Source organism: Mustela putorius, unplaced genomic scaffold (assembly GCF_011764305.1).
Source record: "Mustela putorius furo isolate JIRA1106 unplaced genomic scaffold, ASM1176430v1.1 tig00003901_pilon_pilon_pilon, whole genome shotgun sequence".
NCBI classification, from domain to species: Eukaryota; Metazoa; Chordata; class Mammalia; order Carnivora; family Mustelidae; genus Mustela; species Mustela putorius.
Window position 1 is genome coordinate 4918557 of NW_025422049.1, and position 8164 is coordinate 4926720.

General features: G+C 38.6%; 1 long non-coding RNA gene across 2 annotated transcripts; it reads left to right on the forward strand.

Annotated features, from left to right (window-relative positions):
• Window positions 1–7675, forward strand: LOC106006766. 2 transcript variants are annotated; one of them, XR_001181038.2, is made up of 3 exons: window positions 1–287; window positions 4982–5094; window positions 7111–7675. It is a non-coding gene; the product is annotated as an uncharacterized LOC106006766 (long non-coding RNA). The 2 variants fall into 2 exon arrangements; XR_006603036.1 differs by lacking the exon at window positions 4982–5094.
• The last annotated feature ends 489 nt before the right edge of the window (window positions 7676–8164 follow it).

Below are 8164 nucleotides of genomic sequence, written 5' to 3' on the forward strand. Positions count from 1 at the left end.
AGGAGGTGATAGCATCCGGGGCCGCGACGCCGGAAGATGAGGCCGGCGGCCACTTCCCTAAGCCCGGAAAACCCCGGAGTCACCGCTTCTGCGCGGCGGAGCCCATTCCCCGGAGCCGCTCCTGCCGCCCTCTTGCCTGCGCTCGGAGTGACCGGGTCCCCGGGCTGCGCGCCCGCGCGCCTCCCGCCTGACCCGGGGCTGGGCTTCCTCGTCAGTTCGCTCCCCAAAGTCGAGTTGTTTGGAAAGGACCAGTGAAATAGATCATACTCTTGGCTAGCCATACTAAGGTAGGAAGGAAGAGAAGGAGGAAGGGGAGATAAAATAGTAGTGATGATGTAGATAAAAACAGATCTATGTGAAAAGACTTTAAAGAGAATCTCGTGTGCAACAAATGTGAATATATAGAAGGAATGATGGATTTCCTGTTAAACTATAAACTACCAAAACTGACCCAAGGAGTAGAAAACCGAAGAGAGCAGTAACGAGAATGAAAAGTCAGCCGGTCCAGTTGCTTTTATAGCGACGTTCTAGATAACCTTTAAGAAACAAATAATTTTAATGTCATTTGGTCCCTTCTAGTGTTTTTCAAAACATCTGTAGTGAAGGACCCGTTTCTTAAAATATTTACAATTATTGTGGAGATACGCTTTTGTAAAATTTAATAAGAATATTAGAGAAATTCAATAAGCAAAATGCAAGCTCAATTTTTGAATTTTAAGATTCATCGGAAATAAATCACATTTCATTGAATATACTCAAAACCAATTTAACGTAGGGAGAAAAACTAATTACAAAAACGGCACGCATTGTTCATGGATGAGTCCAGCGATCACCGCTTAGATGTCATAGCGATGTTTAATCCTGCATTTCTGTACTCATCCCGTCATGCGTTGGTAACCATCAGTTCAGGGACTGGCACCAGTTCTCAGACCACAGAAACAGATGGAAAGATCCCAGATTAATTTTTTAAAGTTAGTATAGCCTTACATATGGTTATATGATACTAAAATATTTGCACAAAATATACACATAGAAATTCCAAATAAAATCTTAATAAACGGAATCTGGCAGTGTAGCAAAGATATAATATACCGTGACCAAGTACAGTTTATTTCAGAAATGCAAAAATGATTCAACATTAAGAAGTTCATGAACATAATTTACGACATGAAACAATTAAAGGAGAAAACCCATAGTATTATGTTAATAGAAACCGAAAATGTATTTAAAAACTCAGCAGCCATTTTTTTTTTTTTAAATGTAGGCTCCAGATCCAGGATGGAGTCCACCACAGGAGGTCAATTCCCAACCTTGAGATTCAGAACTGAGCTGAGATCAAGAGTGAAATGCTCAGCCATCTGAGCATTTGACTGAATCACTCAGTGCCCCTTCAGGAGCCATTCTTAATAAATATTTCAAGTAAAATAGAAATTTATTTATTTTTAAAAATAGAGATTTAAAAGAAACTACTTATATATGATAAAGAAACTACTTACTAAAACTCAATAGCAATCATACTAAATGATAAAATAGTAAAGTCATTTTCATTAAAATCATGAATGGGAGAAGGATACTGTCACCACTATTCTTCAACGTTTTGGATGCTCTAACTAATTTAGAAGACAAGACAATGAAGTATTATGTGTAGTCTACTGTTAGTTGTCTTCAAAATTCTGTTCTCCCCTTCTTCCTTAGAAATAAAGTTTCAGGGATGCCTGGGTGGCTCAGTTGGTTGGACGACTGCCTTTGGCTCGGGTCATGATCCCGAAGTCTCGGGATCGAGTCCCGCATGGGGCTCCCAGCTCCACAGGGAGTCTGCTTCTCTCTCTGACCTTCTCCTCACTCAGCTCTCTCTGTCTTTCTCTCAAATAAATAAATAAAATCTTTAAAAAAAAAGAAAAAAAAAGAAATATAGTTTCAGCTATGGACATGGCTGAGAGACAATAATTCCCAGTTTCTCCTGAAGCTAAGTGCAGCCATATGACTGTATTTGCACCGGTGGAATATGCATGGATGTGATGAGGTCAGCCTATCACTCAACTGCTTAAAAGGAAGTTGTTTATCCTCGACTTTTTCTCCCACCCTGTTCCTCACCATTGGGAACATAGATGTAACTGTAACTCCACTTCAACCATGCAGATGAGTAGAACACTCCAGTAGATGCCGGGGCAATAAGATGAAAGGAACATGGATCACTGAACAACCTGGAGGAGAAGGGTATTTGTTTCACCCTTCGGGACTAGTCAGCCACTATGTAAGAAAGAAACTTCGATCTTATTTATACCATTATATTTCTCTCTCTCTTTTTCTCCCTCTCTCTCAGGTGTGTTCAGCTTTTACCACAACTAAAATGGTAGGAATTCACATTAGAAAGAATATGCAAAACTTATCCTATTTATTTTTAATTTATTATTTATATTTAATTTTTAAAAAGATTTTATTTATTTGACAGACAGAGATCACAAGCAGGCAGAGAGGCAGGCAGAGAGAGAGGAGCAAGCAGGCTCCCCGCTGAGCAGAGAGCCCGATGCGGGGCTCGATCCCAGGACCCTGATCATGACCTGAGCCGAAGGCAGAGGCTTTAACCCACTGAGCCATCCAGGCGCCCCTTATATTTAATTTTTAAAATATTTTATTTTTTAAAAGTAATCTCTGCAGCAAACGTGGGACTTGAATTTATGATCTCGAGATCAAGAGTCACATGCCCCACTGACTGAGCCAGTCAGATGCCCCCCAAATTATCTTATTTAAACAATTATAACGGTAGAAAACTTACTGGGTTCTAGTTTTACAAAAAGTACCAGAAATAATACAAGTTTTTGGTGAGATGTTTAACTACATGAAAATAGGCAAAAACCAATAATATTTCTTTATGTTATCAATAACCAGCTAGAAATAGTAATGGGAAAGTATCCCATTCACAACACTAATAAAAATTTAAAATACTTAGGAATGAGGGGTGTGTGGCTGGCTTAGTAAGTAGAACGTGCGACTCTCGATCTCAGGATTGTGAGTTCAAGTCCCATATTGAGGGTTGAGATTACTTAAATAAACTTAAAAAAATACTTAGGAATGAGTGGAAGAGGAAATACACAGAATTTATATGAAGAACAATATCGCTTCTTATTGAAGAAAATAAAATAAGATCTGAAGAGGGTGCCTGGCTGGCTCAGTCAGTGGAGCCTACAACTCTTAATCTCAGAATTGTGAGTTCGAGTCCCATGTTGGGTGGAGAGAGTACTTAAAAAAAAAAGATCTGAAGAAATGGAAAGGACATAATATCATAAGAATGATAATCCTTCCCAAATGACAAATATAATGTAATTCAAATAGGACTCTTATAAATGTCTCATATTATTTAATCAATCATAAAAATTAATATTTTATCTATTCTTTTAAATGAGTGAAATATTCATATGGTTCAAGTTCAGAAGCTACCAAGAGGCATACAGTGCTCTACACCCCTCCCCCACCCTCCCCAAGCCACTCAGTTATCTTCTGCCTAAACAATTTAGGTCATAAGTTTCTCCCATTTACTTTCAGAGATATTTGAATCAATTTTTCCCACAGTATTCACACTGTTCTTTATATTGCTTTGTCTTAACAATGTAACTTTGAGATGTACCTAAAGAGCTTGCTTCTTGTTCCCTTGTGAATACAGAATTAGATTTTAGGGATATACCGCTGTTTACTAGTTCTCTGTTGATGGATTTTGGATTTTAATATTTTTTTATTTTTTTTCTGTTGGACTTTAATATTTAAAATTCCTTATCAATCTCCTTATATTACAGTGTTTCAATGAATAGCAATGTATATATGATTTGTATATTCCTAACTATATATGTAAGATATATTTCTAGATGTAGAATTTCTGAGTCAAGCAGCATATACATTTTAAATGTTTGTACATGGTGCCAAACTACTCTCCATATGAGTTGTATCAATTTATATTCCTACCAACAATATATGAAAGTGGGTGTTTCCCTGCATTCTCACAAAAATAGCATTTTGTTAAACTTCTTGGTCATTGCATATCTGTGAAGTATGGTTTCATTTCACATTTTTCTAATTATGAAGTTTGAACATGTTTTCATAAATTGAAGAGCCATTTATATTTATGTTTTGTGGATTGTATACTCATATTCTTTGCCCTTTATTCTACTGGGTTGTTGCTCATTTTCTTGTTGATTTTATTGTGACTCTTTATATGTTATGGAAATTGGTCCTTTGTGAGATTAGTTGCAAGAATATTTTACCAGATATTAAAGGTATATAGAGTCACCATAATCAAAATGTACTGATTCCTGTATGGTGCCTATACAGGAATAAAAACCTGATCAGTGAAATATACTTGTCCAGAAACAAAATCCAAATATGCATTGTAAATTAATAGCTAAAAAAGCAGCAGTTTAAATTGTTTGATAAACTGATGTTGGCACAATTGGCTATCCACATGAAGAAAAACAGCCATGCCCCTATATCACACCATATCAGAAATATAACTTAGATGAATGAATAATTTTTAATAAAATTATTTTAGAGTCCAGAAATAAACCTATTCATATATAGTCAATTATTTTTTAATAAAATTATTTTGAAACAATTTTAGATTTACAGAAAAATAGCCAAGATAGTTATGGAGTTTCCGTATACCTCACACCCAGTTTTTTTTATGAACATCTTACATTAATATAGGTGGTACATCTGTCATAATTTTTTCATAAAACAGCAATATGGATTCATTTTTATCAAATGAAGTCCATACTTTATTTAGATTTCCTTAGTTCTACCCTAATGTCCCTTTTCTGTTCCCGGATCCCATCCAGGTTACCACATAACATTTAGTAGTCATATTTCTCGTCTCTTTTTTATTGTGATAGTTTCTCAGGCATTGCTTGCTTTTCATTTCCTTGACAGCTTTGAGGAATGCTGGTCAGGTATTTTGTAGTATGTTCCTCAGTTGAGGTTTGTCTTCTTACAGGTTTTGAAGAAGACCACCATAGAGGTAACATGCCATGTCATCACATATTTGCAAAGAAGACATATTATCAAAATAACATAATCGTTCCTATTAACCTTGATCACCTGTTTGAGGTAGCGTTTTTCAGTCTTCTCCACTGGAAAATTGTACCGTTCCTCCCCCCCACCGCCTATACTCTACTCTTTGGAAGGATGCCACAATGCACAGTCCACATTTAAGTAGTGGGGAGTTATGATTCACCTCCTTGAGGACAGAGTGTATACATAAATTATTTGGAACTCTGCTGAGTGGGAGATTTGTCTCTTCTCCCCTATTTCTTTATATAATCATTTATTTATAACAGTATGAATCTATGGATATGTTTTGTATGCTTATAATCTAACACAACTTTTTCTTGTTACTTAAGTAGTTCCAGCTTTGGTTATCAGGAGCTATTTCGGTTTGGCTCCTGTGTCCCTTTGACACACCTTCATCGTTGTGGATTTTTTTGAAGATTTTATTTATTTATTTAGAGAGAAAAAGCAGGGGGAGGGGAATAGGGAGAGGGAGAGAATCTCAAGTAGACTCCCCACTGAGCATGGAGCCCAGCGTGGGGCTCAATGTCATGACCCTGAGATCATGATCTGAGCTGAAACCAAGAGTTGGATGCTTAACTACTGTACCACCCAAGTGCCCCTGAAGGTAGATTATTTGAAAGGATTTTTAAAAAGTTTTTTCAATTCTATTTTATTTTTAGTAATCTGTACACCCAGTGTAGGGCTGAACTCATGACCCCCAAATCAAGAGTTGCATGCTCTTCCAACTGAGCCAGCCAGACACCCCTGAAAGTAGATTTTTGTCATTGAAAATACACATACCTTTTGATTAGCAATCCTTAATTTCAGAGTCTATCTTTTTTTTTTAATTTTATTTATTTGTCAGAGCGAGAGTGAGTGAGAGCGAGCACAGGCAGACAGAGTGGAAGGAAGAGTCAGAGGGAGAAGCAGGCTCCCTGCGGAGCAAGGAGCCCGATGTGGGACTCGATCCCAGGACGCTGGGATCATGACCTGAGCCGAGGGCAGCTGCTTAACCAACTGAGCCACCCAGGCATCCCGAGTGTCTATCTTATATAAAAAGAAGTACTGGTTCATTAGGCAATATGTCTAAGAATGCTTATGGCAACATTATTTATGGAGGCAAATCTGGAAACTACCTGAATGTTTAGCAGTAGGAGAGTGGATATGGATATCCATATTATGGAATTTGACATAGCTATTAAAATATGAATTATGTATAATTTGTCGGTCTGAAGAATTTCCGTAAAGCCTCATAAAATGAAAAAAGTTTATTGCAGAACAGTGTGTATGGCGTGAGTTTTCTTGGGGGTAACAACCAACAACAATGGCAACAAAAACCCTCCATATGTGGATTTTTTCAGTGTGAACAGAGGCCAGAGAGGAGATGGGTTAGGTTAGGTTTCCTCACTTTGAGACACTGAGGCAAGCCTTTGGGTACAAATAGTCTATTTGGGAGGTGATAAGCATCAGTAGGGAAATAGAAAAGTGAGGCAGGGAAGGAAGGAAAGCAATGCAAGGTGCATTAGTGAGGAGGTCTGTTTCAGGCAATTGGGTCTCAGTCCTCCTGGGGATCTCTAGGTGGCTGTGGAACACACCTCAAGGTTGTCTTACCTGGAGAAGAGGTGAGGAAGCTGGCACTATTTCCTGCCAGTCCTGTCAGGATATGGTATCACTTCTTATTTTGGCTGGCTTAAGGGAGTTTCCAAGGCTTCCACTTAGCCATTTCTATCATAATGGCTTTTACTTGTTGGGTGAGGGATAATTTGAGGGTTCTTCTAACTACTGAATATGTATCTCCCAATAATACACTCAGGTACTAGAGAAATGACCACAGAATGGGTATGGATCCATTGGCTTCACTGTAAGACTTGGGCCAAGCCTCCCATTTCCTACCAAACCTCCACATATTCCACTCTAACAGAGGACCCTGAGATGGTGCTTTAGATTCCCTGACATCAGCTCCTTAAAATATTCCCTTCCCCCAACTTTACAGTCACACTGATGAATGGCCTAGGTCCTGTGGAAGCAGAGTCGCTGGGATCATAACTGTATATATTTTCTGTTGCTTTGCAGGGTCCTTCCTCAACAGGACTTGGCCTTTCTTTACTTGATCAGTTCTGGGTCTGAGAAACTGCTCAGGGATGGAAACTCGACAAAGGATCATGATTTTTCCACTGGGACAACTGACAGGCTACTGCTCAAGTAGTCTTATTTTTTTTAGTTTTAAATACTCTTGCTGGTTTCTGTTATGAGCTGAATTGTGTTCTCCCAAAATTCATATGTTGAAGTCGTACTGTGACCTATTTGGAGATAGGGCCTTTAGGGACATAATTAAGGTAGAATGAGGTAATTTGGGTAGGCCCGAATCTAATATTACTGGTGTCCTTATAAGAATAATAAATTAGGGTACAGATCACACACAGACTGAGGAGGCAACCATGTGAGGACCCAATGAGAAGGCAGCCATCTTCAAGCCAAGAAAAGAGGCCTCAGAAGAAATTGACCATACCAAGAATGTGACCTTGGACTTCTAGCTTCTAGAACAGTGAGGAAGAAACTGACCCTGCCAAAAATTTGATCTTGGACATCTAGCTTCCAGAACTGTGAGGAAATAAACTTCTATTGTTTAAGCTGCTAAGTCTGGTATTTTGTTATGGCGCCTCAAGTGAACTGGTATAGCTTGCCACCTGTATTGTTCCCAGGAATGCCATGGTTTATAAGCCATCTCTACAGCTCCTCGCAGGTCAGAGCCCCATCTTTGCCATTTCAGACTTGGTGTCTGTAACAGTTATTACACTTACCTAACAATTAACTGCTGCCACCTGGCCTCTGCTATTCTAGAATCCTATCATCCCCATTGATGCCAAGGAGCCTAAATTACATACTAGTTTTCCCTATCATGAACCCAGACCCATAGAAGACAACCACCATGGAGCCTTTCAACAATGCAAGTAACACATTCTTTATTGCCTTAATAAAAAAAGAATCCTCAGGGCCTTTCCAGGGGACACCATCAACTAGTGTGACTTCTGTTCTTACATAAGGAAGCCATTCTAATTCCCCCACCCCTCTGAGCTTTTTAACCCTTCTCTCAGAACTCTGTCAAGGCAATTCCAACAACTCCACT